Source organism: Anopheles ziemanni, assembly GCF_943734765.1.
Source record: "Anopheles ziemanni chromosome X unlocalized genomic scaffold, idAnoZiCoDA_A2_x.2 X_unloc_12, whole genome shotgun sequence".
Taxonomy (NCBI): domain Eukaryota; kingdom Metazoa; phylum Arthropoda; class Insecta; order Diptera; family Culicidae; genus Anopheles; species Anopheles ziemanni.
In genome coordinates, this window is record NW_026689730.1 from 32,501 (window position 1) to 42,961 (window position 10,461).

Genomic DNA, 10,461 nt, shown 5'->3' on the forward strand with positions numbered 1-10,461 from the left:
ATTCAAGTTGGACTTGAAAAGCGCTAAGATGACGGATAGTGAGACGCACCAGTACACGGAATCGGATAGACGGACTGGCCGCCACCCCTACGTGCTGAGCTTCTCCCGTTTCGCTCGCAGCTACTCAGGGAATCCCGGTTGGTTTCTTTTCCTCCCCTTATTAATATGCTTAAATTCAGGGGGTTGTCACACATGAACTGAGGCTTATGTACCTTGCGGTTGTTATCGTCACATCTGGCTTGCGACTACTTTGTTTCAATGTCCAATATGTACCGTTGGACTCGGTTAACGGGCTGTTAGCCCGCGTGTGGTTTAACTCACTGATACCTTCCATTGCCCATACGCTAGTTTGTTTGTGTTCCTTTGGTCAACTTCCATACTTGAATCATTTGTGCTACCGCTGCTGCTTCGACGCTACTTTGACATCTTCGCTTCTATTTAAATAAATAAATAAGCTGAAGCTAGACATCAGTAAACACCACCACAGACACCACAAGCACGCCTTCTCCTCGTACTTCCGCCTCACGCGGGAACACGGACGCTCTAAATACTTCGAATTCCAATGCCAGTATATTGTAAACCACGGGTTCTTTAATGCTAGCGGGTCGTCGCGACCCTAGTTAACATCATGGTGCACGTCTCGTGACGGGTGTCACGGCGTAGTTAAATGTATGCGATACATTTCTCAAATATAAGCGCTCAGTCATCTGTACATCATGGTAGGTTCCCACGACGTGCAATATGCGTTCAACTTATCAATGTTCATGTGTCCTGCAGTTCACATTATGACGCGCAGTTAGCTGCGGTCTTCATCGATCCATGAGCCGAGTGATCCACTGCCGAGGGTGACTAACTTGCGTAAGCCGCCGCTGTGCGCGTATACCCGTTCCCCGTAGGGAGGAGCAAGCCGCCGCTTAGAGACGAAGCATAAAGTGTCCTCATTCCACATAGGGCAAGCTGGATGAATCCATTTTACCCAGGACGGCCGAAGCGGCGTGGACCAGGGGAGAACTGAACCTTATACTTCACACCACAGTAAGTCTACGTGTCCTCTTCCACATAGGGCAAGCTAGAACTAACTATCTTACCCAGGACTGCCGAAGCAGCGTGGACCAGGGGAGGAACACACTTTTCATAGAAACGTAAGGCATCCATGACTGCCATAGTGCGTAAGCCGCCGCTGTGCGCGTAAACCCGTTCCCCGTAGGGAGGAGTCAAGCCGCCGCTTAGAGACGAAGTATGAAGTGTCCTCTTCCACATAGGGCAAGCTAGAATGAACTATCTTACCCAGGACCGCCGGAGCAGCGTGGACCAGTGGAGGACTATACTTTGTTCATTACACCACAGTATTAAGTATGGTGTCCTCTTCCACATAGGGCAAGCTAGAATTAACTATCTTACCCAGGACCGCCGAAGCAGTGTGGACCAGGGGAGGACTATACTTTATACTTCACACACTAGCCAAATTGAAGTCATCACTTGGTTGAAGCACTGAACTAGGGCGAGTCTATCGTTTACTTTGCATTGGGATAATACGCTGCATGCTCTCTTAGGTTAATGTCATGTGATTGGCTATAGAGCATGCCCAAGTGATGACTTTGTTTCAAGCTCAACAGGTAGGGTATTGAGTCCTCTTCCACATAGGGCAAGCTAGAATTAACTATCTTACCCAGGACCGCCGGAGCAGCGTGGACCAGGGGAGAACTATACTTTGTCTTGTATGCCCTCTTCCACATAGGGCAAGCTAGAACTAACTATCTTACCCAGGACTGCAAAGCAGCGTGGACCAGTGGAGGACTATACTTTGTTCATTACACCACAGTATTAAGTATGGTGTCCTCTTCCACATAGGGCAAGCTAGAACTAACTATCTTACCCAGGACCGCCGAAGCAGTGTGGACCAGGGGAGGACTATACTTTATACTTCACACACTAGCCATACTGAAGTCATCACTTGGTGGGGGTGAACTACGGCGGTATCTATCGTTTTGGTTCGGTCTATATAGGGTCGCTTGCATGCTCATTCGAATATAATGTAATTGTGTATGGCAATATGAGCATGCCCAAGTGATGACTTTGTTTCAAGCTCAACAGGTAGGGTATTGAGTCCTCTTCCACATAGGGCAAGCTAGAATGAACTATCTTACCCAGGACCGCCGGAGCAGCGTGGACCAGTGGAGGACTCTATACTTTATACTTCACACCACAGTATTGAGTACGACTTGCATAAAGCCCCTAATGAGAACCACGAGGGCTCTCTCAATGTAGAACCACGAGGGCTCTAGTACCGATTCTCTCGGTACGGCTTGGTCCGTGTTCCTTTATGCTTGTACTCTTAGAAAGTCTCAACCCGGAGGTCTTGACTTTGATTGTCATAGTTGGACTACGACGGGGCATCCGACCATTGCTGATCGAACACCCCTGATTCACCATCTTTCGGGTAGGCGGTACGCGTACCTCCGGACGCGGAAGTCTCAACCCGGAGGTCTTGACTTTGATTGTCATAGTTGGACTACGACGGGGCATCCGACCATTGCTGATCGAACACCCCTGATTCATCATCTTTCGGGTAGGCGGTGCGCGCACCTCCGACGCGGAAGTCTCAACCCGGAGGTCTTGACTTTGTATTGTCATAGTTGGACTACGACGGGGTATCCGACTCATCGAATACCCCAGAAGCACACCATCTTTCGGGTAGGCGGTACGCGTACCTCCGGACGCGGAAAGTCTCAACCCGGAGGTCTTGACTTTGGTTGTCATAGTTGGACTATGACGGGGCATCCGACCATTGCTGATCGAACACCCCTGTTACACCATCTTTCGGATAGGCGGTGCGCGACACCACCGACGCGGAAAGTCTCAACCCGGAGGTCTTGACTTTGTATTGTTGGATAGTCCTCTTCCACTATAGGGCAAGCTGGAAATATTCCATTTTACCCAGGACTGCCGAGGCAGCGTGGACCAGGGGAGAACTTCACGGAATCTTCAGGCATCCATGATTGCCATAGTGCGTAAGCCGCCGCTGTGTGCGTCAACTCGTTCCCCGTGAGGAGGAGTCTAGCCGCCGCTAAAAGACGAAGCATTAAGTGTCCTCATTCCACTATAGGGCAAGCTAGAATGAACTATCTTACCCAGGACCGCCGAAGCAGCGTGGACCAGGCGAGGACTACTTTATACTTCACACCACAGTATTGAGTACGACTTGCATAAAGCCCCTAATGAGAACCACGAGGGCTCTCTCAATGTAGAACCACAAGGGCTCTAGTACCGATTCTCTCGGTACGGCTTGGTCCGTGTTCCTTTATGCTTGTACTCGCGGAAAGTCTCAACCCGGAGGTCTTGACTTTGATTGTCATAGTTGGACTACGACGGGGCATCCGACCATTGCTGATCGAACACCCCTGATTCATCATCTTTCGGGTAGGCGGTGCGCGCACCTCCGACGCGGAAGTCTCAACCCGGAGGTCTTGACTTTGTATTGTCATAGTTGGACTACGACGGGGTATCCGACTCATCGAATACCCCAGAAGCACACCATCTTTCGGGTAGGCGGTACGCGTACCTCCGGACGCGGAAAGTCTCAACCCGGAGGTCTTGACTTTGATTGTCATAGTTGGACTACGACGGGGCATCCGACCATTGCTGATCGGACACCCCTGATTCACCATCTTTCGGGTAGGCGGTACGCGTACCTCCGGACGCGGAAAGTCTCAACCCGGAGGTTCGGACTTAGAGTTTTTCCCATTTAAAAGTTTTTCTCTTAGCCATACTGAAGTCATCACTTGGCGAACAATTGAACTAGGGCGGGTTAACCGTTTATAGGTATCATGTGGTTTGCATGCTCTCTTAGGTTAATGTCATGTGGTTGGCTATCGAGCATGCCCAAGTGATGACTTTGTTTCACGCTTGCTTGATTTCTTCATGATTCCCTGTTATATAGTGTATTCATTCGAGAACAGGGAATCTTTGGTTTTGCTCAACAGGTATTGGATGTCAACTTGGTATCTAGATCGCATTAAGTCTCAACCCGCAGGTTCGGACATCTGTTTATTTGGCCAATGTATGTATAAGGCAACTTGTGCCTAAGTCTCAACCCGCAGGTTCGGACTTGTGTATTTGTTCGAAGTTATATATAAGGCAACTTGTGCCTAAGTCTCAACCCGCAGGTTCGGACTTGTGTATTTGTTCGAAGTTATATATAAGGCAACTTGTGCCTAAGTCTCAACCCGCAGGTTCGGACTTCATAGTGTTTCGTCAATGTTCATATGGCAACTTGTGCCGAAGTCTCAACCCGCAGGTTCGGACTTCTAACGTGTTTCGTCAACTATCATATGGCAACTTGTGCCTAAGTCTCAACCCGCAGGTTCGGACTTGTGTATTTGTTCGAAGTTTTATATAAGGCAACTTGTGCCTAAGTCTCAACCCGCAGGTTCGGACTTCTATAGTGTTTCGTCAATTATCATATGGCAACTTGTGCCGAAGTCTCAACCCGCAGGTTCGGACTTCTATAGTGTTTCGTCAATTATCATATGGCAACTTGTGCCGAAGTCTCAACCCGCAGGTTCGGACTTCTGGAAGGATCACTTGGCCACTAATGATCCTTCCGCAGGTTCACCTACGGAAACCTTGTTACGACTTTTACTTCCTCTAAATCATCAAGTTCGGTCAACTTCGATAAAGCAGACGCGGTTCACGAGGATCCAGCGAACGATCATCTCCAAAGACCTCACTAAATAATCCATCGGTAGTAGCGACGGGCGGTGTGTACAAAGGGCAGGGACGTATTCAACGCTGGCTGATGACCAGCACTTACTAGAAGTTCCGAGTTCATATGGACCATTGCAATCCATAATCCCTACTAAGTGAGTATTTGAGTGATTTCCCGTTCCTCTCGGAATAGGAGACACGCTGCTACCCACATTGTAGCACGCGTGTAGCCCAGAACATCTAAGGGCATCACGGACCTGTTATCGCTCGATCTCATTTTGCTAAACACAAATTGTCCTGCTAAGCAGCGTACCGTAAGTGCACTTGCGCACACGAACAGCGAAGGTGTCAGGTCATACTCCACCGAAAGGTCCTAACCCGTTCCAATCGGCATCGACGCATTAACGCTGACTGCGTTCTAGTTAGCATATGTGAGTCACGTTCGTTATCGGAATTAACCAGACAAATCAATCCACGAACTAAGAACGGCCATGCACCACTACCCTTAAATTTGAGAAAGAGCTATTAATCTGTCTCACCTCCATAAGTTCGGACCTGGTAAGTTTTCCCGTGTTGAGTCAAATTGAACCGCAAGCTCCATTTCATTGTGGTGCCCTTCCGTCAATTCCTTTAAGTTTCAACTTTGCAACCATACTTCCCCCGGAACCTGACTTTGGTTTCCCGGAAGCTACTGAGAGCACCTGGTTGTAGCGTCTCCCAATTGCTAGTTGGCATCGTTTACGGTTAGAACTAGGGCGGTATCTAATCGCCTTCGATCCTCTAACTTTCGTTCTTGATTAAAGAAAGCATCCTTGACAAATGCCTTCGCTTTAGTTAGTCTTACGACGGTCTACGAATTTCACCTCTCGCGCCGTAATACTAGTGTCCCCAACTACTTCTGTTAATCATTACCTCCGGTCTGAGTACAAACCAATGAAAGATTAGACCAAGGTCGTATTCCATTATTCCATGCAAGATTATTCTAGGGCGTTTGGGCACCCTGCTTTAAGCACTCTAATTTGTTCAAGGTAAACGTGAGCGGTCGAGCTCTATGTTACACTTGCACCCGTTGAAGGGCACACCATGACACAGACTTGGTGCCCTACCACACCATTGAGTCGCAACCAGATTCCGACTTGGCCCACCGACCACGGGTTGACCGGGTCGGCGGAGCCGGACTGTGTTGGACAAGTATCAACTTCGAACGTTTTAACCGCAACAATTTTAATATACGCTAGTGGAGCTGGAATTACCGCGGCTGCTGGCACCAGACTTGCCCTCCACTTGATCCTCGTAGAAGGATTTATGCTCTACTCATTCCAATTATGAAACATCATTAAAGAGTTTCATATTGTTATTTCTCGTCACTACCTCCCCGTCCCGGGATTGGGTAATTTACGCGCCTGCTGCCTTCCTTGGATGTGGTAGCCATTTCTCAGGCTCCCTCTCCGGAATCGAACCCTGATTCCCCGTTACCCGTTGCAACCATGGTAGTCCTCTATACTACCATCCATAGTTGATAGGGCAGATATTTGCGAGATCTGTCGTCGGTGCGAGACCATACGATCAGCATCATTATCCAGACTTCAACTCAATGACACGGAGAACCCGCGATTGGTTTGACTAATAAGTGCACCAGTTCCCGCGAGGGTCCTGGCATGTTGCATGTATTAGCTCTAGATTTTCCACAGTTATCCAAGTAACTAGGTTGATGATCTCGTAAATTATAGCTGTTATACTGAGCCTTATGCGGTTTCACATTAAATCTGTTTGTACTTAGACATGCATGGCTTAACCTTTGAGACGAGCGTATATTACTGGTAGGATCAACCAGAATTCCGACTTTGCGTTCGAATGTTCATTGTCCCATTGCACCCGGAGGAGCAAACACCACGTTCTATATGTTGTCAAGTCCGGTAGCACACGGGAGGCGAGCCCCCGTGCGAACCTCATTGCCCTCGTATCACACACACCCGATGCACCGGACAGGCACTTGAGCGGCATTCGACTCCGCTAAGCGCACGTGCGCCCGATTGTGCATGCGCTGACGGGGCCTTCATACCCCTACCACAGCGACCTTATGCCAAACTTCCATGAATACTTAGGTGAGCTGACAAGGGCCTTCATTTCCCTACCATCAACTAAAGGACACGCTAGGCGCGTCCGATCATTGCAACTGCGGGGCTTTCATACCCCATTCACCACAGTACGCAATTCACCAGAGTTTAATCACAACCCCCCCGGACATGGCACACTATTAACTTGCAACAAAACTTAGTGTGTGCCGGGCACATCGGTTCCACAAAATCATTCCCGATGTACCCCAATTGGGGTTGTGAACGCATCCATGGTCCTCTGACACACCCAACCAAGCGTGGATACTACATACCTCAAACACCCAGTACACTAACAGACAAATCAATATATGGTTGCTTTCCCCCAGACATTTGCCAATCACTTGGCACCCGGACGGGAACTCGCTCCTGATTGCGCCAATGCCACCCATTTGCCAAGAGCGAGTTCTGTATGTAGATTTCATTTGGAAAGACAACCGTGTACTGGATATTCTATCCGACGATTACAGATGACGAGTACGAGACTCGACTACACTCACGGATAATACATTTTGGGTCGAGATTGCTTTCGGGGTTTTCGATTGGTCTTGCGCTTGTAAACGTATAACTTTGACTTGTGGTAACCTCGGTATGTTAGTCGATCACGTGGTTGTGAACTGGGTAAGGGTGGGCAATCTGTTCACTTGCACTCTGGGTAGGAATATGGTGAGCGCTATAGGTTAAAGATCATGGTATGGTTCCATCGTGATGACTTTCGCTAGATAGTAGTATGTTTGGATAGTTATAACGTTTTTGGCCATTTGTTCATAGTGTTCGGTCCATTGAGGAATTCGATTGGTCTTTGCTTCACACACGTGGTCGATCACTTGGATGTGAACTAGGGTGAGATTAAGGTGTTCACTAGTGCTCTTCGGTTTTGGATCAGTACTGAGCACTTGATTGGTTTCGCATAATATGTATCCATAGTGATGACTCTTTCCAGCTTAAGATTTCGTTACCGGTTTCGAATCCTCCCCACGTTCGCTTTTACTTGGTTAGGTTTTCGAGTGTAGATTTGAAAGCAATCTCATGTATGTATCCCATCTGATATAAGCCACTGACAGTTCATGTCACCTCGTTCAACTCTCGCTGGGTCACAGAAGTATGTTACTGCGCCCATTATCCCTACTCGGATAGGTTCGGTTCGTTCGTTTTATACTACGGTGAGTAAACTCAATTTGTGCATCGCATAGCCATGGAAAGCAAGCTTTCGCGGGCCTCTTCGACTGTTTTGATACGAGCTTTGCCCGTGATGCTTGTCATCCCAGGATACTAGACCCCTTTGGACGACCGCATGACCATCAGAAAGTAAATTCCACGTTCGATTTGGGGTGTGAACCCCGAACATAAAGTCTTTGTGTAGAACCACGAGGGCTCTATAGTACCGATTCTCTCGGTACGCTTGGTCCGTGTTCCTTTATGTTCGTACTCTTGTGAATAAGATTCACGTTCGTTTTGGGATATTTGCTACTGTCACCGTTTGAGTACTATGGGGCTTGAACCCCTAACATAAAGTCTTTGTGTAGAACCACGAGGGTTCTATAGTACCGATTCTCTCGGTACGCTTGGTCCGTGTTCCTTTATGTTCGTACTCTTGTGTGTATAATATTCATGTTCGGTTTGGGATATTTGCTACTTTAACCAGGGTCCCGTTCTTCATACAAGTCTGCCTTGCTAATGTGGTAACTTTATAGTGTAGTTCTGACATCAAAATTTTGGGACTTAGACGATTTTTCGTATATTTCCATATGACCCATAGGGTCCCTTTCTTCATACAAGCTTGCCTAGGGCGATCGGTCAAAACTTGTCTTACTATTCGATTGGTCTTCGCACTTTCACCCTAGGCAGTTCGCCTAGGTCTGTCTTCTTGAGGAGGCCAAAACCCGAAATAAGGAGGTTCGGCCGACCCTGAAACCTCCCCTGTCTGAACTACACTAACCCGATTTTTCAGGGTCCTCAGCGCCATACAACTTTGCCTAGGTCACTTGTACTCTTGACTTAGGCCATCCGACTTGGTCCGTGTTTCTTCCTAGGGTTCACCTAGGTACTTTGCCTTGCTTGATGTGGTAACTTTTTAGTGTAGTTCAGACATCCTTATTTTGGGACTTAGCCGATTTGTCATGTATTTCCATATGACCCATAGGGTCCCTTTCTTCATACAAGCTTGCCTAGGGCGATCGGTCAAAACTTGTCTTACTATTCGATTGGTCTTCGCACTTTCACCCTAGGCAGTTCGCCTAGGTCTGTCTTCTTGAGGAGGCCAAAACCCGAAATAAGGAGGTCCAGCCGACCCTGAAACCTCCCCTGTATTAACTACACTAACCCGATTTTTCATGGTCCTTAGCGCCATACAACTTTGCCTAGGTCACTTGTACTCTTGACTTAGGCCATCTGACTTGGTCCGTGTTTCTTCCTAGGGTTCACCTAGGTACTTTGCCTTGCTTGATGTGGTAACTTTTTAGTGTAGTTCAGACATCCCAATTTCGGGACTTAGCCGATTTTTCGTATATTTCCATGTGACCCATAGGGTCCCTTTCTTCATACAAGCTTGCCTAGGGCGATCGGTCAAAACTTGTCTTACTATTCGATTGGTCTTCGCACTTTCACCCTAGGCACTTTGCCTAGGTCTGTCTTCTTGAGGAGGCCAAAACCCGAAATAAGGAGGTTCAGCCGACCCAGAAACCTCCCCTGTCTGAACTACACTAACCCGATTTTTCAGGGTCCTCAGCGCCATACAACTTTGCCTAGGTCACTTGTACTCTTGACTTAGGCCATCTGACTTGGTCCGTGTTTCTTCCTAGGGTTCACCTAGGTACTTTGCCTTGCTTGATGTGGTAACTTTTTAGTGTAGTTCAGACATCCCAATTTTGGGACTTAGCCGATTTTTCATGTATTTCCATATGACCCATAGGGTCCCTTTCTTCATACAAGCTTGCCTAGGGCGATCGGTCAAAACTTGTCTTACTATTCGATTGGTCTTCGCACTTTCACCCTAGGCAGTTCGCCTAGGTCTGTCTTCTTGAGGAGGCCAAAACCCGAAATAAGGAGGTTCGGCCGACCCTGAAACCTCCCCTGTCTGAACTACACTAACCCGATTTTTCAGGGTCCTCAGCGCCATACAACTTTGCCTAGGTCACTTGTACTCTTGACTTAGGCCATCCGACTTGGTCCGTGTTTCTTCCTAGGGTTCACCTAGGTACTTTGCCTTGCTTGATGTGGTAACTTTTTAGTGTAGTTCAGACATCCTAATTTTGGGACTTAGCCGATTTTTCATGTATTTCCATATGACCCATAGGGTCCCTTTCTTCATACAAGCTTGCCTAGGGCGATCGGTCAAAACTTGTCTTACTATTCGATTGGTCTTCGCACTTTCACCCTAGGCAGTTCGCCTAGGTCTGTCTTCTTGAGGAGGCCAAAACCCGAAATAAGGAGGTCCAGCCGACCCTGAAACCTCCCCTGTCTTAACTACACTAACCCGATTTTTCATGGTCCTTAGCGCCATACAACTTTGCCTAGGTCACTTGTACTCTTGACTTAGGCCATCTGACTTGGTCCGTGTTTCTTCCTAGGGTTCACCTAGGTACTTTGCCTTGCTTGATGTGGTAACTTTTTAGTGTAGTTCAGACATCCCAATTTCGGG

The 10,461-nt window shown here is 47.9% G+C and overlaps 2 non-coding genes across 2 annotated transcripts in view; both read right to left on the reverse strand.

Moving 5' to 3' along the window:
• LOC131291650 (large subunit ribosomal RNA) overlaps positions 1–206 on the reverse strand; it is a 4,091-nt gene extending 3,885 nt beyond the window's left edge. Inside the window, exon 1 of the ribosomal RNA XR_009189428.1 lies at positions 1–206. This exon is cut by the window's left edge and continues 3,885 nt beyond it. This is a non-coding gene — a ribosomal RNA (large subunit ribosomal RNA).
• A 487-nt stretch (positions 207–693) lies between these two features.
• LOC131291636 (5.8S ribosomal RNA) lies at positions 694–848 on the reverse strand. Its single transcript, XR_009189415.1, has one exon. It is a non-coding gene; the product is annotated as a 5.8S ribosomal RNA (ribosomal RNA).
• Between the last annotated feature and the right edge of the window lie 9,613 nt (positions 849–10,461).